The sequence below is a fragment of the Megalobrama amblycephala genome, linkage group LG20 (genome assembly GCF_018812025.1).
Source record: "Megalobrama amblycephala isolate DHTTF-2021 linkage group LG20, ASM1881202v1, whole genome shotgun sequence".
In the NCBI taxonomy this organism is placed as follows: Eukaryota; Metazoa; Chordata; class Actinopteri; order Cypriniformes; family Xenocyprididae; genus Megalobrama; species Megalobrama amblycephala.
This window is the reverse complement of record NC_063063.1, coordinates 2,757,953-2,780,436: the sequence shown is the minus strand read 5'-3', so window position 1 is coordinate 2,780,436 and position 22,484 is coordinate 2,757,953. Positions and strand designations below refer to the sequence as shown.

Genomic DNA, 22,484 nt, shown 5'->3' with positions numbered 1-22,484 from the left:
AAGAATTCAGCTTTGCATCACAGCAATAAATTTAATTTTAAAATATATTCAAACAGTTATTTTAAATTGTAATAATATTTCACAATATTACTGTATTTTTGGTGAAATAAATACAGCAATGGCAAGTTTGGACAAAACAAAAAAAGCTTATCGACCCCAAACTATTTATTTCTTGACATTGATTTGTTATATTTTAGTTTAGAAGGCTATTTTCACTTGATGTCTTGAAACTGGACTCTCAGTAACTACAGCTCCTCTCAGGGTCAATGATCTTTTGATTAACGTCGACCTTGCACCACCTCTTGCATGATAACGAGCAGTTCGGACGATAGTCCCTCCCATGGTTATGAATAATACATGACATTACAGTTGGTCAAGGCAGAGGTTGTGCTGCTGTCTGTGCCACAGTCAGGCTCGCATCGCATTCACACTGCAGTAGTGCTGCATCGCTTTCTTTTGATTCTCGACTAGTCCTCAGCGGCGTTATTGCTCTGTAGAGCGGAGAAACCAGACAATGTTCAGCCCAAGTATCCGCGGAAGGGACAGGAACGCGTATTTTGTGGCTGGTGGAGGGCTGTCATGAGAAAAAGCACCCGAAGGAAACATATCACTCAGGTTACACCGGCGCCGACGCGAGCGGAGGAAGGTGGGACGGAAAGTAGAAGATAAGCAAGGTAGGCTACGTCTTCGCCTGGTGTGTGTGTGTGTGTCATTAACCACCGTGTTGCCAGAAGGTAAATGGTAATCCAGGATAAAGCCTTTCATGCACCGATTTTCACAGCGACGAATCATTCCTTAGCTTGTCAGCTTTTACAAAAATTACCATGGTAACATTGTCTCAAACAGTGTTGCCAGATTGGAAATGTCCAGGTGAAAAAATACTATAGTAATTTATAGTAAATACTATAGTGTTTTTGAACCATACTATAGTAAAGTACTTGAATTAATTTGTTGTGGTATTTCTATAGTTGTTGTGGTAATATAACTATAGGAATATAACAAAAATTACTTTACCCAAAACTGTATTAAGTTTTTTACAACTTTAGGGTATATTATACTACAATAAATATACATTTCTGAGATATAAACTCGCAATTGCGTGATATAGTCACAATTCTGAGATATAAACTCGCAATTTCGTGATATAAAGTAACAATTCTGAGATATAAACTCGCAATTGTGTGATATAGTCACAATTCTGAGATATAAACTCGCAAATGCTTGATATAAAGTAACAATTCTGAGATATAAACTCGCAATTGCATGATATAAAGTCACAATTCTGAGATATAAACTCGCAGTTGCGTGATATAGTCACAATTCTGAGATATAAACTCGCAATTGTGTGATATAAAGTAACAATTCTGAGATATAAACTCGCAATTGCATGATATAGTCACAATTCTGAGATATAAACTCGCAATTGCGTGATATAGTCACAATTCTGAGATATAAACTCGCATTTGCGTGAAATAGTCACAATTCTGAGATATAAACTCGCAATTGCGTGAAATAGTCACAATTCTGAGATATAAACTCGTAATTGCGTGATATAGTCAATTCTGAGATATAAACTTGCAATTGCGTGATATAAAGTAACAATTCTGAGATATAAACTTGCAATTGCGTGATATAGTCACAATTCTGAGATATAAACTCGCAATTGCGTGATATAAAGTAACAGTTCTGAGATATAAACTCGCAATTGCATGATATAGTCACAATTCTGAGATATAAACTCGCAATTGCGTGAAATAGTCACAATTCTGAGATATAAACTCGCAATTGCGTGATATAGTCACAATTCTGAGATATAAACTCGCAATTGCGTGATATAAAGTAACAATTCTGAGATATAAACTTGCAATTGCGTGATATAGTAACAATTCTGAGATATAAACTCGCAATTGCGTGATATAAAGTCACAATTCTGAGATATAAACTCGCAATTGTGTGATATAAAGTAACAATTCTGAGATATAAACTCGCAATTGCGTGATATAAAGTCACAATTCTGAGATATAAACTCGCAATTGCGTGATATAGTCACAATTCTGAGATATAAACTCGCAATTTCGTGATATAAAGTAACAATTCTGAGATATAAACTCGCAATTGCGTGATATAGTCACAATTCTGAGATATAAACTCGCAAATGCTTGATATAAAGTAACAATTCTGAGATATAAACTCGCAATTGCATGATATAAAGTCACAATTCTGAGATATAAACTTGCAATTGCGTGATATAAAGTAACAATTCTGAGATATAAACTTGCAATTGCGTGATATAGTCACAATTCTGAGATATAAACTCGCAATTGCGTGAAATAGTCACAATTCTGAGATATAAACTCGCAATTGCGTGATATAGTCAATTCTGAGATATAAACTCGCAATTGCGTGATATAAAGTAACAATTCTGAGATATAAACTTGCAATTGCGTGATATAGTAACAATTCTGAGATATAAACTCGCAATTGCGTGATATAAAGTCACAATTCTGAGATATAAACTCGCAATTGCGTGATATAAAGTAACAATTCTGAGATATAAACTCGCAATTGCGTGATATAAAGTCACAATTCTGAGATATAAACTCGCAATTGCGTGATATAGTCACAATTCTGAGATATAAACTCGCAATTTCGTGATATAAAGTAACAATTCTGAGATATAAACTCGCAATTGCGTGATATAGTCACAATTCTGAGATATAAACTCGCAAATGCTTGATATAAAGTAACAATTCTGAGATATAAACTCGCAATTGCATGATATAAAGTCACAATTCTGAGATATAAACTCGCAGTTGCGTGATATAGTCACAATTCTGAGATATAAACTCGCAATTGCGTGATATAAAGTCACAATTCTGAGCTATAAACTCGCAGTTGCGTGATATAGTCACAATTCTGAGATATAAACTCGCAATTGCATGATATAGTCACAATTCTGAGATATAAACTCGCAATTGCGTGAAATAGTCACAATTCTGAGATATAAACTTGCAATTGCGTGATATAAAGTCACAATTCTGAGACATAAACTCGCAGTTGCGTGATATAGTCACAATTCTGAGATATAAACTCGCAATTGCATGATATAGTCACAATTCTGAGATATAAACTCGCAATTGCGTGAAATAGTCACAATTCTGAGATATAAACTTGCAATTGCGTGATATAAAGTCACAATTCTGAGACATAAACTCGCAGTTGCGTGATATAGTCACAATTCTGAGATATAAACTCGCAATTGCGTGATATAAAGTAACAATTCTGAGATATAAACTGCAATTGTGTGATATAAAGTAACAATTCTGAAATATAAACTCGTAATTGCATGATATAGTCACAATTCTGAGATATAAACTGCAATTGTGTGATATAAAGTAACAATTCTGAAATATAAACTCGCAATTGCATGATATAGTCACAATTCTGAGATATAAACTCGCAATTGCGTGAAATAGTCACAATTCTGAGATATAAACTTGCAATTGCGTGATATAAAGTCACAATTCTGAGATATAAACTCGCAATTGCGTGATATAAAGTCACAATTCTGAGATATAAACTCGCAATTGCGTGATATAAAGTCACAATTCTGAGATATAAACTCGCAATTGCGTGATATAGTCACAATTCTGAGATATAAACTCGCAATTGCATGATATAGTCACAATTCTGAGATATAAACTCGCAATTGCGTGAAATAGTCACAATTCTGAGATATAAACTTGCAATTGCGTGATACAAAGTAACAATTCTGAGATATAAACTCGCAATTGCGTGATACAAAGTAACAATTCTGAGATATAAACTCGCAATTGCGTGATACAAAGTAACAATTCTGAGATATAAACTCGTAATTGCATGATATAAAGTCACAATTCTGAGATATAAACTCGCAATTGCGTGATACAAAGTAACAATTCTGAGATATAAACTTGCAATTGCGTGATATAAAGTCACAATTCTGAGATATAAACTCGCAATTGCGTGATATAAAGTCACAATTCTGAGATATAAACTCGCAGTTGCGTGATATAGTCACAATTCTGAGATATAAACTGCAATTGTGTGATATAAAGTAACAATTCTGAAATATAAACTCGCAATTGCATGATATAGTCACAATTCTGAGATATAAACTCGCAATTGCGTGAAATAGTCACACTTCTGAGATATAAACTTGCAATTGCGTGATATAAAGTCACAAATCTGAGATATAACCTTGCAGTTGCGTGATATAGTCACAATTCTGAGATATAAACTCGCAATTGCGTGATATAAAGTAACAATTCTGAGATATAAACTGCAATTGTGTGATATAAAGTAACAATTCTGAAATATAAACTCGCAATTGCATGATATAGTCACAATTCTGAGATATAAACTCGCAATTGCGTGAAATAGTCACAATTCTGAGATATAAACTTGCAATTGCGTGATACAAAGTAACAATTCTGAGATATAAACTCGCAATTGCGTGATACAAAGTAACAATTCTGAGATATAAACTTGTAATTGCGTGATACAAAGTAACAATTCTGAGATATAAACTTGCAATTGTGTGATACACAGTAACAATTCTGAGATATAAACTTGCAATTGTGTGATACAAAGTAACAATTCTGAGATATAAACTCGCAATTGCGTGATACAAAGTAACAATTCTGAGATATAAACTTGTAATTGCGTGATACAAAGTAACAATTCTGAGATATAAACTTGCAATTGTGTGATACACAGTAACAATTCTGAGATATAAACTTGCAATTGTGTGATACAAAGTAACAATTCTGAGATATAAACTCGTAATTGCGTGATACAAAGTAACAATTCTGAGATATAAACTCGTAATTGTGTGATACAAAGTAACAATTCTGAGATATAAACTCGCAATTGCGTGATATAAAGTCACAATTCTGAGATATAAACTCGCAATTGCGTGATATAAAGTCACAATTCTGAGATATAAACTCGCAATTGCGTGATATAAAGTCACAATTCTGAGATATAAACTCGTAATTGCGTGATACAAAGTAACAATTCTGAGATATAAACTCGTAATTGTGTGATACAAAGTAACAATTCTGAGATATAAACTCGCAATTGCGTGATATAAAGTCACAATTCTGAGATATAAACTTGCAATTGCGTGATATAAAGTCACAATTCTGAGATATAAACTCGCAATTGCGTGATATAAAGTCACAATTCTGAGATATAAACTCGCAATTGCGTGATATAAAGTCAGAATTGCGAGAGGTAAACTTTTTTTCATTATTGATCGTAGGCCTACATCGTACAGAGGTCAAAATTATCGTTCAAATACGATAATTATTATACGTCTGGCAACACTGGGCTCAAAACATGTTTCTAAATGAACTAACGCTCCCCTCTATATGCCTATGGTTGTATATATAATTAATTGCCTGGCTGTTGAGTAATTTTAATCGCACGTGGTTGTGTTACTATGAGTAGTGCAGCAGATACTCTGCAAATGTTCAACAAGACAGTCAGAAAACAATTCAAATACGTTTTTGACACTATCTTGCTCTTAATTTTGGTAATGGTTGATACAGATGTAATTTATTTATGATTATATTAGAGACTACATGAAATCTATTTTCTAAATGCATGTTATACCTAGCCTATCCTAAAGAATAATAATAATTTTTTTTTACCTCATAATTATCAAATAGCATTTTTTCTACATCCCCAGCTTATTTTTCGATTATCCATTGCACTCGGTTGTGCGTCACAATGTGGAAGAAGATATGTGTCACTATTTCTGTTTTATCTACAGTAAATTTGGTAATTGAGCCGTTCCTAATGTTTCTGCACTTCTAAATGGAGAGGCTTAAAGGGATAGTTCACCCAAAAATGAAAATTATCCCATGATTTACTCACCCTCAAGCCATCCTAGGTGTATATCTTCTTTCAGATGAACACGATCAGAGATATATTTAAAAAATATCCTTAGTTCAAACAAATAGGGCTGTGCAACAAACTCAAGCTCCTCTTCTCTTATATCAAAATCCTCTGAAATTTCTCTTTAAAAATGATCGATTTAGACTTATAAATTCGTGAAGGCCAGAGTGTCAGGTCAAAGGATACTCTTCTGCCGCAAATCGACTTGCACATTCTGTGTACGGTCATCCACTGGAAGCTAGTTATTTGAATTTATAGTTTTAAATATGGATATTTTCTTACCAAAAGGCATCGCTTTGCTTCAGAAGGCCTTTATTAACCACCTGGAGTCATATGGATTACTTTTTTTATGGATGGATGCATTATTTTTTACTTCAAAACACAGCCCCCCATTCACAACCATTATAAACTTTGGAGAACTAAGGATATTTTTAAATATATCTCTGATTGTGTTCATCTGAAAGAAGATAGTCAAATACACCTTGAGGGAGAGTAAATCATGGGATAATTCTAATTTTTTGGGTGAAGTGTCCCTTTAATCGTGAGGTTGATATAATTCAGAGCACGTATAGGACAGTTTCCAGATGTAATTAAGGATAATGCTGTTTTATCATGCCTGGTCCACTTTCCATTGGTGTGGAAGTTGAACAGGAACTGAACAGGAGTTGGTGTGCTGAGATAAAGTACACATTAAAGGCCAAGACCTTGTCCTGCTCTTTTTCCAACTCAGTATTTTAGATGGGACAAGTGACGTGCAATCTCTTTGTCAGGGTTTTATGGGTAGCAGCATAAACGTTGTGGCATGTTTTGCCACATTAATCTTATTAATAGTAATAATAAAGAGTTTATAAGGTTTATTTTAAAGTGATGCTCGAGGACAAGTTTCAGTCTGTCATGCCTGACCAGTAAAACTGATTTAATGCATCATAATTCCCCCTCAGATGATGCTGGATTGATCCACGAAGAAAAGTTATTGGAATTTTACATGAATTATTAAGAACTCTGTTAACTGAAATACATATGCAGTACAAAACATGACATTTATAGATAAGAGTCATGAGAAACACTTTCAAAGTAGTGGAGGTACTCAGACTTTTTTTGAGTAATGGACCCCCGTCATATTTAGGACCCCAGCATAATATTGGCTCATTGCGATCATTAATGTCTTTGTGACGACCAAATGCAATCAGGTATATTTTACTACTACGTTAGTTGACTTGTCCAATATTCAGTCATATCGTCAGTTATATTATACATATATTATCTTCTTCTTTTATGGGAACATGTCAAATGTCAAAATATACAAATATTCATATTCAGATATTTTATAAGGACCCCCTGGCATTACGTCAAGGACCACTAGGGGTCCACGGACCCTTGGTTGAGAAACAGCTTGTTCTGCTTGTTCTCGCTCCCTGTAGATTCTGGCTCATTTTATGTTATGAGAGCAGAAAACGGTCCTAATGTGCCGGAAGTAGAGGTGGGTTTCTGTCCCGTGGGTTTCTGCTGAGTCATTTTCTCTGGGTGATGTGGAAAATGGAACTCTGTAAACAGCCAATCAGAAAGCCAGAAGGATAGCATTGTAGGCTGGTGCTGTACGTGGCTGTGGGATATGAGAAAACTGATTTTCACAGCAGGCATGAGAGTGTTCACATGTGAGTGGTAATGTTCAATTTGTAAGAAAGAGAGAGAGAGAATACTGTATATACCTTTTACTCCATCTCAGAATTTGAAATGTCAATATAGGCACTACTTCTGCAAAACTCCATAAATGTATCTATACATACAATTCACTGCTGTTTCCAGCTGAAATGAACACTAGTGGCAGTAAAGCACAAAATAACTTTTATTGCTTTTCACACAAATTCTCATTACAGGGACAGATTATTGATTAATAAAGACTAATTTAATTAATAGTTTAAGATTAATATTAATTTAGATTAATACATTATTTTCATGAGATTCCTTGCACAATACTATGATATGATTTCAAAATACTTTTCCCATAGTTTATGATTTGTAAACTAATACATTTCGTTGTTTGCATCACTTAATTAGCACCATATATTTGGCTATTCTGACATAGTAAACTTGCTCGATAACTCACCTGGTACAGCATCACACTTTGTATGAGTCCGGTGATACACAAGCCATGATAAAAGAGCTCATACTGTAAAATGGCACGGTTGCTTCAGCAAATGAAGTTTTTATTTCATGATCAGTTTTATTAACCCTAAGCGCTACTCACCAGACATTTCCAGCGTTAGTTATTTAGTTAGTTAGTTATTTCTTCCAGTAACATTAATTGAAATGTTCATACAAAGTTATCTAGTCTTTTTTAATGTTCTCAAAACAGTAGCACAAAATCATTATCTATACAACTTTCATGGAATGTTTTATTTTTCTGAAAAATATTAATTGGACGTTCATCTAACATTTTAATAGGTTAGTTCACCCAAAATGAAAATTATCCCATGATTTACTCTCCCTCAAGCCATTCAATGTGTATATGACTATCTTCATTCAGACGAACACAGTCAGAGATATACTTAAAAATACCCTGGCTCTTCCAAGCTTTATAATGGTAGTGAATAGGGGGCCACATTTTGAAGCCAAAAAAAAAAAAAAAATCCATCATAAAAAATATCCATACGGCTCAAGGGGGTTAATAAAGGCGATGGGTTGAAGTGATGGGTTTTTGTAAGAAAAATATCCATATTTAAAACTTTATTAACTATAATAACTAGCTTCCGGCAGACGGCCCTACACATCAATTTGCAGCGGAAGAGTAACCTCTGATCTGACGCATGACGTTATGATGAACGTGAAAGCACAGTGAATAGAGCAAAACAAAACACGAGTCTAAAGTCTAAAACAAGAATTTTTAAAGAGAAATGTCAGAGGATTTCGATATTGTCATGATCACCAATTGGTGTGCCCTAGTTAGCCACTAAAGGGCACTCCAACACGGACTATTGTCTCACCTTTTGAATAGGGTTGTTCCGATTCCGATACTAGTATCGGAAATACCACCGATACCACAAAAATTTCTGGCATCGGTATCGGCGAGTATTTAAACTCACGTACCGATCCGATACCATTTTCTTAAACAACACCTAGTTGTGCCCGCTATCTTTGCTTAACGCAGCAAATCGGAAATCAATTATTCTTCGCGGCTCACAATGCAAACACAGGAAGTTGTGCTGCGTTGCCACAAGCAACCACTGTTTAGAGCAGCGGAGAAGTGAAAACGCGCTAGCAGTATGTCTGCTGTTTGGCAGTATTTCAGACCAGTAAAACGGCGACATGTCTCATATGCAATGCTGCAATTTCGAGTGGCACAAGTATTGGCAACTTTAACACAAATAACTTAATAAAGCATTTGAAGACGCGTCACCCCGCGCAACACGATGGTTACATAAAGGCTAATGCTGCGTTCACACCAGACGCGAATGAAGCGATAAGCGCGAGTGATTTACATGTTAAGTCAATGCAAAGACGCGAATTGACTCCCTGCGGCGCGATTTGCGTGAATGACGCGGTGCGAATTGAGCGATTCGGGCGTTTGACGCGCTTAAGATGGAGAAGGATGAGGCGTGCCAGCTTCATTCAAACAAAGAGAAAAGTTTTCAAAAGACAAATAAAGATAACCGACAAAATTGTCGGGTTTATTGTTCTGGATGACCAGCTGCTGTCAGTCGTCGAAAACGTGAGATTTTTATTTAACAAAATTGTTTCTGGACTTCAAGTTTTAAAGAGATTATTTTCTTATATAATTATATTCCTAGATTTATTTGTTGCACTGTTTTTATAGTTATATTGTAAAACTAATATACCTTTTTCACATTTTTAAAAACATTTTTAAAACAAACAAAAAAAATGGATGTTTTGAATGTTTAGAGAACATTCCAAATTAACATTTTCATAACTTAATGGTATCATTAGCAAAATGTATTTTTTTTTAAAAATAATTTTATTAGCTGAGATAAAACTTTGCCAGATTCACATTCATCTGTTTCTAAACACACTTTTAGCGTCACTCACTGGATATTTCTTTCTTTAACTGTTGCACAATGTGCAACAAGCAACATAATATCATTTTGCAGAAATGCCACATGCACTTTTTTCCAGTGAGCCTGGGTTACTTTGTCCTCTCTATAAAGGGGTCTGCTCCATTCTTAGGGTGTGTTCACACATACTCATGTTTAGTTCGATTCAAAACGAACACTGGTGCGATTGCTCTGTTAGTGCGGTTCATTTGAACATATGTGAACGCTGCCATCCGAACCCTGGTGCACACCAAACAAGCGGACAGAGACTGCTGAAAAGATGGGTCCCGGTCCACTTCCAAATGAACTTTGCTTAAAATTGCCAATCTGAACGCTAATCGGACCAGGACTAAATTTTTTTTTTTTTTTTTTTTGGACCAAATGAACCAAATGAACCGAACTACAAGTGTGAACACACCCTTACAAATGTATTGTCCCTAAAAATACAGTGAAGTTAGGTGTTTTACTGATCGTTTTAGGCAAAGACTGCCCCCAACTCTGAAACCTTGGGATTTAAAAAAATTCAGAGTTTCCCATTCGTAATTACGACTTTGCAGTGACGTTCAACTCGTAAATATGATCTTTCCAAACACACCATTATTGTACCCAGAACATCCATAATGAAGGTGCACCAGGCAGTAACGACTTTAGTTACGGTATTCGATGAAGGTCAGAGTAGATAAAGAGAAACATTATGATGCAAAGGCATACAAAAATAACAATCACAATCATTCCCATCCGGACAGGATTAGATTTCTCAGAGGACCCCTGAGTTATTTGACAAACAAATGGTAATTTGCTCCATAATGTTTGCAGAGCTTGTGTGAGAAAAACACAGATGTGTTTGATTGAGGCAGAATTCAAATCAAAAAGTACATCTGTGAAACACAAATGTACCTGACCTCCTCAGGGAAAACTAGCTGCCATGGCTGTTGTTGAATAGAATTTTGTGCTCTTTTTTTTTTTTCAGATATTCAGTTATATGATTTTGTGTGTTTCTGTGAGGATGTCTTCAGTAAGTACTGAGCAAATCCCTCCAGTGCTTAACCTCTACCATGGCTGCTTCTTAACCCAATTAGCCAGCTGCCATTGTTGTCCCAGCAGATAATTAAGGGTAAATATGTTCATGTGTGTGCGCTTTTTTGTTGTTGTAAAATGTATGGTCGGCTGTGACATTTTTGACACATATGATGGTTTTGACAATAACTTTAATCACTTTAATTGCCTTCCCATGATAATCGGTAATGTCTACTGATATGCACTCCTAAAAATAAAGGTTCCCGCGTCAATGCCATAGAAGAACCATTTTTGGTTCCCCAAAGAACCTTTCAGTGAACAGTTCTTAAAAGAACCATAGTGTGAAGAACATTTTGAAAATTTAAAAAACCCTTTTCCACTATAAAGACCTTTTTGTGCAATAAAAATGTTCTTTTTAAGAGTTTATGTGAGTGGATTTAAATGACATGTTGTGGCCATTCTCAAGAACACTGCACCCTCTTTCACTTGAGTTCCTTTGGAGGTCTAAAAATACATACACCTGCCCTTAATAAAACACTCAAGCACATACCTCTTTCTGCATTATGAATGAATCCTGTAATATTGTCGACTGGAGATATAATAGCCAATCTGCGTAATTGAATTCCCTGTGCGTGTCGAATTCTATGGCCAGGTTGGTTATTTGACTTTTTGATATTTCAATGATAAGTCTTACTGCCTTTTCTCATGTATTACATTAGTCAGATTTGTATTCTATAACACTGTGTGATATTTCCAATTGATGTAAGGTTGATGGGAGCCGCAACTTCTGTGAGAGCACATTTCCCCTCAAAATTCACTTTTATAGTGCCATTTGTTGTGAGTTTTAATTTACTCCATCTGTCAGATTTTATTATTGGCCGGTTATTTATTCACAGCAAATTTTGCTGATTATTTCAAACTGTTTTCTTTTGCTTTTTCATCACTGTATTATTATAATTATTTTTTCAGCTCTTTGTGATTACATCCAGGAAAGGCCATTCATTTCAGCTTTGATAAATAACTATTTATGTACTTCCTCTGAAATACCTCAAAATGGTTATTTCAGAGGAACCATCATTTCAAACAAACAGCCATTATTGCCAGATTAGAAATGCTTAATGCTGAAATATGTAAAATACAGTTTTAAAGGTCTATTGAACATAATCAAGGCTTGTTTTCACATTGATTTTCACTAAATGAACACAAGGAAGAATGATTTTTCATTATTGTCAGATAAACACATAGTCATGAACGGCAATAGAGCGCAACAGTGCCTGCTCACATTTTTTCCATTTGTTTCTTTCATAGGGATTTCAAAAAAGTCTTTGTTAAAGCACTATAAGTCATGAACCAAGCCAACCAGCTTCAAGGAGAATCATAACACTACAAACTTTGTTTGAAGCAAAAAGTATTTAAAAATCAGAAACAATTATAAAAGAACAAGACTGTGTACTTAACGGCTTTAGTGATGAACTACTCCATGATGCATTGCGAACAGCATAATCAAATTAAAAATGATGGAGACTATGAATTTATATATACATATATATATATATACAGTGGGTACGGAAAGTATTCAGACCCCCTTCAATTTTTCACTCTTTGTTATTTTGCAGCCATTTGCTAAAATCATTTAAGTTCATTTTTTTCCTCATTAATGTACACACAGCACCCCATATTGACAGAAAAACACAGAATTGTTGACATTTTTGCAGATTTATTAAAAAAGAAAAACTGAAATATCACATGGTCCTAAATATTCAGACCCTTTGCTGTGGCACACATATATTTAACTCAGGTGTTGTCCATTTCTTCTGATCATCCTTGAGATGGTTCTACACCTTCATTTGAGTCCAGCTGTGTTTGATTATACTGATTGGACTTGATTAGGAAAGCCACACACCTGTCTATATAAGACCTTACAGCTCACAGTGCATGTCAGAGCAAATGAGAATCATGAGGTCAAGGGAACTGCCTGAAGAGCTCATAGACAGAATTGTGGCAAGGCACAGATCTGGCCAAGGTTACAAAAAAATTTCTGCTGCACTTAAGGTTCCTAAGAGCACAGTGGCCTCCATAATCATCAAATGGAAGACGTTTGGGATGACCAGAACCCTTCCTAGTGCTGGCCGTCCGGCCAAACTGAGCTATCGGGGGAGAAGAGCCTTGGTGAGAGAGGTAAAGAAGAACCCAAAGATCAGTGTGGCTGAGCTCCAGAGATGCAGTCGGGAGATGGGAGAAAGTTGTAGAAAGTCAACCATCACTGCAGCCCTCCACCAGTCGGGACTTGGCAGAGTGGCCTGACGGAAGCCAGTGCAAGATACATAAAAGCCTGCATGGAGTTTGCTAAAAAAACACCTGAAGGACTCCAAGATGGTGAGAAATAAGATTCTCTGGTCTGATGAGACCAAGATAGAACTTTTTGGCCTTAATTCTAAGCGGTATGTGTGGAGAAAACCAGGCACTGCTCATCACCTGTCCAATACAGTCCCAACAGTGAAGCATGGTGGTGGCAGCATCATGCTGTGGAGGTGTTTGTCAGCTGCAGGGACAGGACGACTGGTTGCAATCGAGGGAAAGGTGAATGCGGCCAAGTACAGGGATATCCTGGATGAAAACCTTCTCCAGAGTGCTCAGGACCTCAGACTGGGCCGAAGGTTTACCTTCCAACAAGACAATGACCTTAAGCACACAGCTAAAATAATGAAGGAGTGGCTTCACAACAACTCCGTGACTGTTCTTGAATGGCCCAGCCAGAGCCCTGACTTAAACCCAATTGAGCATTGGCCGTCCACCAACGTTTACCATCCAACCTGACAGAACTGGAGAGGATCTGCAAGGAGGAATGGCAGAGGATCCCCAAATCCAGGTGTGAAAAACTTGTTGCATCTTTCCCAAAAAGACGCATGGCTGTATTAGATCAAAAGGGTGCTTCTACTAAATACTGAGCAAAGGGTCTGAATACTTAGGACCATGTGATATTTCAGTTTTTCTTTTTTAATAAATCTGCAAAAATGTCAACAATTCTGTGTTTTTCTGTCAATATGGGGTGCTGTGTGTACATTAATGAGGAAAAAAATGAATTTTCTCATTTGCTCTGACATGCACTGTGAGCTGTAAGGTCTTATATAGACAGGTGTGTGGCTTTCCTAATCAAGTCCAATCAGTATAATCAAACACAGCTGGACTCAAATGAAGGTGTAGAACCATCTCAAGGATGATCAGAAGAAATGGACAACACCTGAGTTAAATATATGTGTGCCACAGCAAAGGGTCTGAATATTTAGGACCATGTGATATTTCAGTTTTTCTTTTTTAATAAATCAGAAAATAGTGTCATTGTCCAGCTTAAGTAAGTTCAGTATTGATTTCATTTCCATTGTAAAAATCATTAGTTATTAATTTAGTTTGTTTATCTATACAGCAGCTCAGGAGAAAACAGTGATGTCATCGTCCAGTTCAGTTCAGTTCACATACAATGGTGTCGATGCAGGTACATCAGTAATATTGTTAAATATTACTGATCTGACCCAAACTATGAATTACATCACCAGCAAAATTGTCACACATGTATTCTGAATAGTCAATATATTGCCAATCCCTAATCCCAGTCAGTGTAAAAAAAAGGGCAGGTTTCTTTGCATTTTAGGGTGTGTGGTTGAGAAACCTTTTTCATGGATCCATTTTTCATAGATCAACTTGATGCACGAAATCTTCTTTTGAGGGCAGTTGGAAGTAATGGAAAAGAGACTTTGGATTGATTTATTAGGATCCAGCCAATAGAAAAGCTTCAAAAATATTGCCTCATGGGCTCCTAATTCATTTCTTGATGAAATGAGTCGGTGGGAAGGAGAAAGAAGCAAATATTTTATTTAGCTACTGTCAGTTTTGCCAGAGTTCCATATGCTGCCTACGGTCCATATGCTTCCTTTTGAGTTCATGCTGAAGAGTATATATTTAGACCCTCTGAATGGATTCAGTGCACTATTACATACATTTGTGGAGAATATGCCATATAGTCCGTTACAGTTATTTAATTACAATATAGTTTAATGTTAGGATTGATTAAGCATGATTTATTACAGAAAAATGTGTTGCTGCTCGAGCATAAACATTATCTGCAAAGTTACAGTGCTGAAAGTTCAATGCAAACAGAGGTATTGCCTTGTAAAGTTATGGCAGTTTAATGCCTACACCGGTTTGGACTACAACGAGCTTCTTCCCGGGTTGGTGACATCATAAACCCTGCAAAACGCCCCCGGGAACATGCAACAAAGTGAGCGAGGCCATGTGGCGCAGCAAAATGGAAGTGGAAGAGTTGTGCACACCAGATATAATTGTTTTTGCTTCGCTAGCCAGTTAGCTGTATTGTAGTGCATACTTCTTCAACAAACACCAACAAACTTCTTTTTTCATAGACAAACAGTTGTTCATGCTATAAATTAAATACTACCTTTACAAAAATGCGACTACTCAGTCATGTATTCGGCTACAGTAAAGCTTTAATCAGGATAAAACTGTATATTGAAAGCTAACAAACAGCAGTGACAGCATCTAACACTTTGACACAAATACTAAATGAAATACCATTCATAAACGTCCTTTAAAAGCCGCGATTGCTGTTCATCTGGGTCTGTTTCGGGCTCAATTTGACACAGCAATATAATCAAATTGAGCATACAATATAACCGAAGCGCACATAACCGGTAACAAATGGTAAGGGGCGTGGCGTTTCCAGACGCTTCAGCGAATCATGATGGCTCTAGATACACTGGGCCAGATAACCAATCTGAGCACATTGCCAACGAGCCGTTCATATGACAGTGGATAAAGAGGTGTAGAATAAAGGTAAAATATATGAAAAATACAGCGTTTTCAAAAAAACTAAGCATTAAAGGGTTAGTTCGCCCAAAAATGAAAATTCTGTCATTAATGACTCACCCTCATGTCGTTCCAAACCCGTAAGACCTCCGTTCATCTTTGGAACACAGTTTAAGATATTTTAGATTTAGTCCGAGAGCTTTCTGTCCCTCCATTAAAAATGTATGTATGGTATACTGTCCATGTCCAGAAAGGTAATAAAAACATCATCAAAGTAGTCCATGTGACATCAGTGGGTTAGTTAGAATTTGTTGAAGCATCAAAAATACATTTTGGTTCAAAAATAACAAAAACTACGACTTTATTCAGCATTGTATTCTCTTCCGGAATCCTTTCCATTGAATTGATTCCATTGAATTGATTCCATTGAATCCTTTCATCTGTCGGCGTTGGTAATGCACTTTTAGGTCGCCGTGGTTGTTTTTGGCGATTAGGACATCATCGCGGACGTCTGCCAGCCACACAAACATAATAAAACATAAAATAATATCCAGGCCTGGTCCTCTCTTGTCCTTCACTGTCGTCGCTCCTTCTTTTATGCTTCCGGAGCTCCTCCGTGAGAAACCCGGTGCGCCTCGCAGGTGGAGCTCGTTATCTCTCGCGTCACCGGCCTCGCGCCGTTCCCCCTGCTCACCACAATCGGTTACTATTCACTCCCATTATAAAACTTGGATGAGGCAGAATATTTTTTATTATAATTCTGATTGTGTTTGACTGAAAGAAGATAGTCACACCTAGGATGGCTTGAGGTTGAGTAAATTATGCGATAATTTTCATTTTTAGGTGAACTATCCCTTTAATGATTGGGTTATTTGAAACATTCATAGATGTTTCTTTTTCAAAAACATTGATGGTTTTGAAATATTTTCATCAACATTATGTTTTTAATATAAAATAGTTTCGATATCGACATAACGTGTATTACCCCAATTAATCGATTAATCATTTTACTGAGCTATTCAGTACTTCAGTACAAAAGCCATCTCTAGTCACCTGGTAAATTCATCTGTCACAGTGTTTGTTCCATATGCATTTACAAAATGTTCAATTTATGATGAATTAAAAAAAGGAAAACTGTTTAACCCTGTAAAGCCTGACATATGAAATAATGTACTTGTGTAATTGTTTGAAATTTAACAGTTTAAAGGTGCCCTAGATACAAAAATTTAATTTGGCATAGTTAAATAACAAGAGTTCTTCAAATGGAAACATACACTGAGTTCAATCCATTGTTTCCTCCTTCTTATGTAAATCTCATTTGTTTAAAAGACCTCCGAGAACAGGCGAATCTCAACATAATACCGCTGATAACAGTCGGGGTTACACCCCAATATTTGCATATGCCAGCCCATGTTCCCAACATTATGAAATATTAGACAAGGGCAGCCAGTAACGTCTGGATCTGTGCAAGCTGAATCTCAGATAGGTAAGCAAGCAATAACAACAGTGAAAAATGGCAATGGAGCAATGAAACTGACATGATCCATGATATCATGATATTTTTAGTGATATTTGTAAATTGTCTTTCTAAATGTTTCGTTAGCATGTTGCAATGTAGGCTACTGTTGGTTAAAGTTACCATCGTTTATTACTTACACGGAGACGAGAGCCGTCGCTATTTTCATTTTTAAACACTTGCAGTTGTAAATTCATAAACACAACTCATTCTTTATAAATCTCTCCAACAGCGTGTAATGTTACTTTAGCCACGGAGCACTATCAAATCATTCAGAATAAATGTAAACACCCAAATAAATACTATACTCACATGACCCAAAGCTGATCAATGCATCGAACAGCTGAAAGATCAGAGGGTTATATTAGCTGTGTGAACTTTGGAAATGCACTGTACTATAGAGTCCAGCTCGATGGGCAGGGAACATGAGATTTAAAGGGCAGCAGCCCCTAATCGGTGCATAGTTAATGATGCAAAATAGGCAGTTAAAAAAATGAATTAAAAAAAATCTTGGGGTATTTGGCTGAAACTTCACAGAAATCAGGGCACACCTTAGACTTTTTACATCTTGTAAAAAAATGTTCGATGGCACCTTTAATGAACATTTAGACAAAAAAACATGCAATTTGGTGCAGATGCTGATATTTTATTGCCAAAAGGTAAGATGAAATTCTGATAGCTTGTAATGTGAATCACTGAGATCTTTATAACAGTAACAGACTTACATATAAGGTTAAAATAATCATTGAAACATAAAATGAATAACTGGCTGATCAAATCTGACAGACAGCGTAATCCATTATTCATAGATCAACCTTGATGGACGAAATCTTCTTTTGATGCCAGGAAGGAATGGAAATTTCTGATGAATGCCAAGCAGTTTGATATTATTATTGGTAATATTTGTGATTTCCGTCTTTGTCCTTGATTGCTTTGGTTTCTGTTGCCTCTGTGGCATCCGCGATATGTGTCATCACAGCAATTACTCCCTGTAACGTCTCAGTTAGAGTCATTCATGGAGATAATGAATACACAGGGGTCTCTACCTGTGTGGTTTGCGCCTCCTCCACATGGAGCACAGCCAGGCCTCCCTTAGGTAGCAGGACTGATTCATACATATTTTATGTGTGAATATAGTCATTATCATCACTGGCTGACTTTCTGTCTCCACATTTGCTATCTAGTTATATGACACCAATTTAAAGGTGCTCGTCAGCTTTTGATGGTGAAATTACAGTGCTTGTCCGTGTGATGGTGCAATTACAGTATCGACTGCATTCGTACACATTGATGATGGTTGCATAAACAGAAAATTAGAGTGGATATATAAAACAGAGATGTTTTTGAGTGTGTGCATGTCTGTGAATGTAGATAAATGCTGCTGTGTGTTGGAGTGTCGGGGTAACAGTTGTTTTCAGGTTAGTGTTCATCCACCTACAGACCTGTCGTCATCTCTGATGGACTGATGAGCTTCAAATCACTTCATGAGTCACTCAAGCTCTAAGGAACAAACCGTTTAAAATAGCTTTGCGCCACAACAGAGTCTATGATTAAAAGCCTTATTGTAGCTCATTAGAGTTGATGTGGTCGAGTTTCAGTCTAGGATTGAATGCGGGAATCTTCTATGATGAACAAGTCGTTCAAATCCCATTTTACGTTTGTAATACGATGCATTTCCTAGTGAAACAGGATAAGTGGAGTCAAAGTCCATTTGCGTTTTGGACTTTTTCAGTCTGATGTAAATTCATTTTCCATTTAGATGTCTGCACAGCTTAGAGTTAAATGCCTTGAGCACATTTTGCTTTATACTATCAGCAAAAAAAACAATGCTGTATTGAATTTTGCTGCTATATCAACACACCATTTATTCAAGTTGCATAGTCGAGGTCATCCTTTGGGCAGTGCAGTGGTGCCCCGCACTTTGGAGCTGGTCTGTTTTTGTGCAGTTTATTTTCATTTATTTTGTGGAAGTACATGGATTTGATCCATTATAAAAAATCTGAGGGTTTTTTGATCTTTTGATAAAATATGAAATTTAAAAAGAATTGGAATCAGTGTTGTTATTGTTAAGTGAAGCTATTAAAAATATTTTTTGTTAATTGAAATCAAGCTGAAATAAAAATTTTTGAGATGGAAAAATGTAAACTTAAATTAAAAAACTGAAAAGAAAATTAGAAATGCTGCCTTGACAACTAACTGAAATAAAACGTTAATTTGAAGTACTAAAATTGCAAATAAATATAAATTGCAGATATATAAAAATAAATGTTAAAAAACTAATAAAAATGACAAAAGCTCATAACAAAATGACTAAAACTTAAACTGATATTAAAATTAAAACAAAACAAAACAAAAAATAAAAGCTAATTGAAAATATTTCATATTTTAAAAATATTTCATAATTTGCTAACATGTTAACAATAGCATGGTATAGCACTTAGTGAACGAGTGCAGCAACTTAAAACGTGTAACTTACGTGCTCTCAAACCAAACAGCATGCGCCACTTGATGGAACAACATGATGGAAACTCTCCAAAAACCCACGTTAAGAGAAACTCTTCTAAATTAGCAACAAAACATACTAAATCTCCCTTACCATTAATCTTGCTCAAAACACACACACACACACACACACACACACACACACACATACACACACACACACACATACAAACATTATATAACACTTAATTTTAGCATTTACTCTCCCTTTCGATTGCCATGCATGGGCAAAGCATGCTGGGAAATGGAAATCCCAGCCCAGTTTCGTTTAAACTTAAGTTCGTCTAAATTAAAGGTGCCCTAGATTGTTTTTTTACAAGATGTAATAAAAGTCCTAGGTGTCCCCTGAATGTGTCTGTGAAGTTTCAGCTCAAAATACCCCATAGATTTTTTTTATTAATTTTTTTAGCTGCCTATTTTGGGGCATCATTAACTATGCACTGATTTTTTCAGCGCGCCGCCCCTTTAAGAGATGCGCTCTCTCTGCCCCACGAGCTCTCGACTATATATACATCGCATAAACAAAGTTCACACAGCTAATATAACCCTCAAATGGATCTTTACAAGATGTTCGTCATGCATGCTGTATGCATGCTTCGAATTATGCGAGTAAAGTATTTATTTAGATGGTTACGTTTGATTCTGTGTGAGTTTGAGGCTATGCTCTGTGGCTAAAGCTAACATTACACACTGTTGGAGAGATTTATAAAGAATGAAGTTGTGTTTATGCATTATACAGACTGCACGTGTTTAAAAATGAAAATAGCAACGACTCTCGTCTCCGTGAATACAGTAAGAAATGATGGTAACTTTAACCTCATTTAACAGTATATTAGCAACATGCTAATGAAACATTTAGAAAGACAATTTACAAATATCACTAAAAATATCATGATATCATGGATCATGTCAGTTATTATTGCTCCATCTGCCATTTTTCGCTGTTGTTCTTGCTTGCTTACCTTGTCTGTGCACAGATCCAGCCGTTAATACTGCCTTTCCTTGTCTAATGCGTCGAATGGGCTGGCATTATGCAATTATTGGGGTCATACATATTAATGATCCCGACTGTTACGTAACAGTCGGTGTTATGTTGAGATCCGAGTGTTTTCCGGAAGTCTTTCGAACAAATGAGATTTACATAAGAAGGAGGAAACAATGGGGTTTGAAACTCAATGTATGTCTTTTCCATGTACTGAACTCTTGTTATTCAACTATGCCGAGGAAAATTCAAATTCTGATTCTAGGGCACCTTTAAAAGAAATGCCACCAACTCAAAATAATGAAACAGTTCAGTTTACTTGAAATATGTCACTGCTGTGAACTCAAAAGAAAAAGTTCTAAATACTCTTAACAGTTCATTTAACTGAACTAATTTGTTTAATTCAAGTTTGTCCTACTCAAACCAATTAAGTATTTTAGGGTTTACAGTGTAATATTAATAAATGGAAACTTATTGTGAAGTGTTACAGTTTTACCTCTTTTTTAACATAGCAGTTCTTTCTTTCTTTCTTTCTTTCTTTCTTTCTTTCTTTCTTTCTTTCTTTCTTTCTTTCTTTCTTTCTTTCTTTCTTTCTTTCTTTCTTTCTTTCTTTCCCTCAATGTTATCATATGTTGTGCTAATGAATATACACTATATTGCCAAAAGTTTTAGGACGCCTGCCTTTACGTGCACATGAGCTTTAATGACATCCCATTCTTAATCCGTAGGGTTTAATATGGAGTTGGCCCACCCTTTGCAGCTATAACAGCCTCAACTCTTCTGGGAAGGCTTTCCATAAGGTTTAGGAGTGTGTTTATGGGAATTTTTGACCATTCTTCTAGAAGCGCATTTGTGAGGTCAGGCAGTGATGTTGGCGAGAAGGCCTGGCTCACAGTCTCCGCTCGAATTCATCCCAAAGGTGTTCTATCGGTTTGAGGTCAGGACAGTCAAGTTCCTCCACACCAAACTCGCTCATCCATGTCTTTATGGACCTTGCTTTGTGCACTGGTGCACAGACATGTTGGAACAGGAAGAGGCCATCCCCAAACTGTTCCCACAAAGTTGGGAGCATGAAATTGTCCAAAATGTCTTGGTATGCTGAAGCATTAAGAGTTCCTTTCACTGGAACTAAGGGTTCAAGCCCAACCCCTGAAAAACAACCCCACACCATACTCCACCAAACTTTACACTTGGCACAATGCAGTCAGGCAAGTACCGTTCTCCTGGCAACCACCAAACCCAGACTTGTTCATCAGATTGCCAGACAGAGAAGCGTGATTTGTCACTCCAGAGGATGCGTCTCCACCAGGGCCGGATTATCCATAGACGGGATTGGGCGAGTGCCCTGGGGCAATAGGGGGGCACCAAGTGATTAAGATAATGTTTTTTTTTTTTTTTTTAAATCATGTTTTGTATATATTTAGCTGGAAAGATACGAATACAAAATTAACACTTAATGATACAATATATACAGAGAGAATATAAAGAGCCCTGCCCCTTTGATCGCGAAAGTGAAAGTGCCCAGTTTGCGGTCGCATCGTGGTAGAGATCCGCGGGACCCAACGCAACAGAGTGCGGCGTGGGACAAGATTTGTTGGGTGCAGGCGGTGAGACACTACTCGTGTGCGGGTTGCGGGAGAATCAAATGATTCCT

At 36.4% G+C, this 22,484-nt stretch overlaps 1 protein-coding gene across 1 annotated transcript in view; it reads left to right on the top strand.

Annotated features, from left to right (window-relative positions):
• Positions 1 to 243: 243 nt before the first annotated feature.
• The window catches only part of tanc2b (tetratricopeptide repeat, ankyrin repeat and coiled-coil containing 2b), a 203,895-nt gene continuing 181,654 nt past the window's right edge, over positions 244 to 22,484 (top strand). Inside the window, 1 exon segment of the mRNA XM_048171557.1 lies at positions 244 to 674. The gene's annotated coding sequence lies outside the window, so the exon portion shown is untranslated.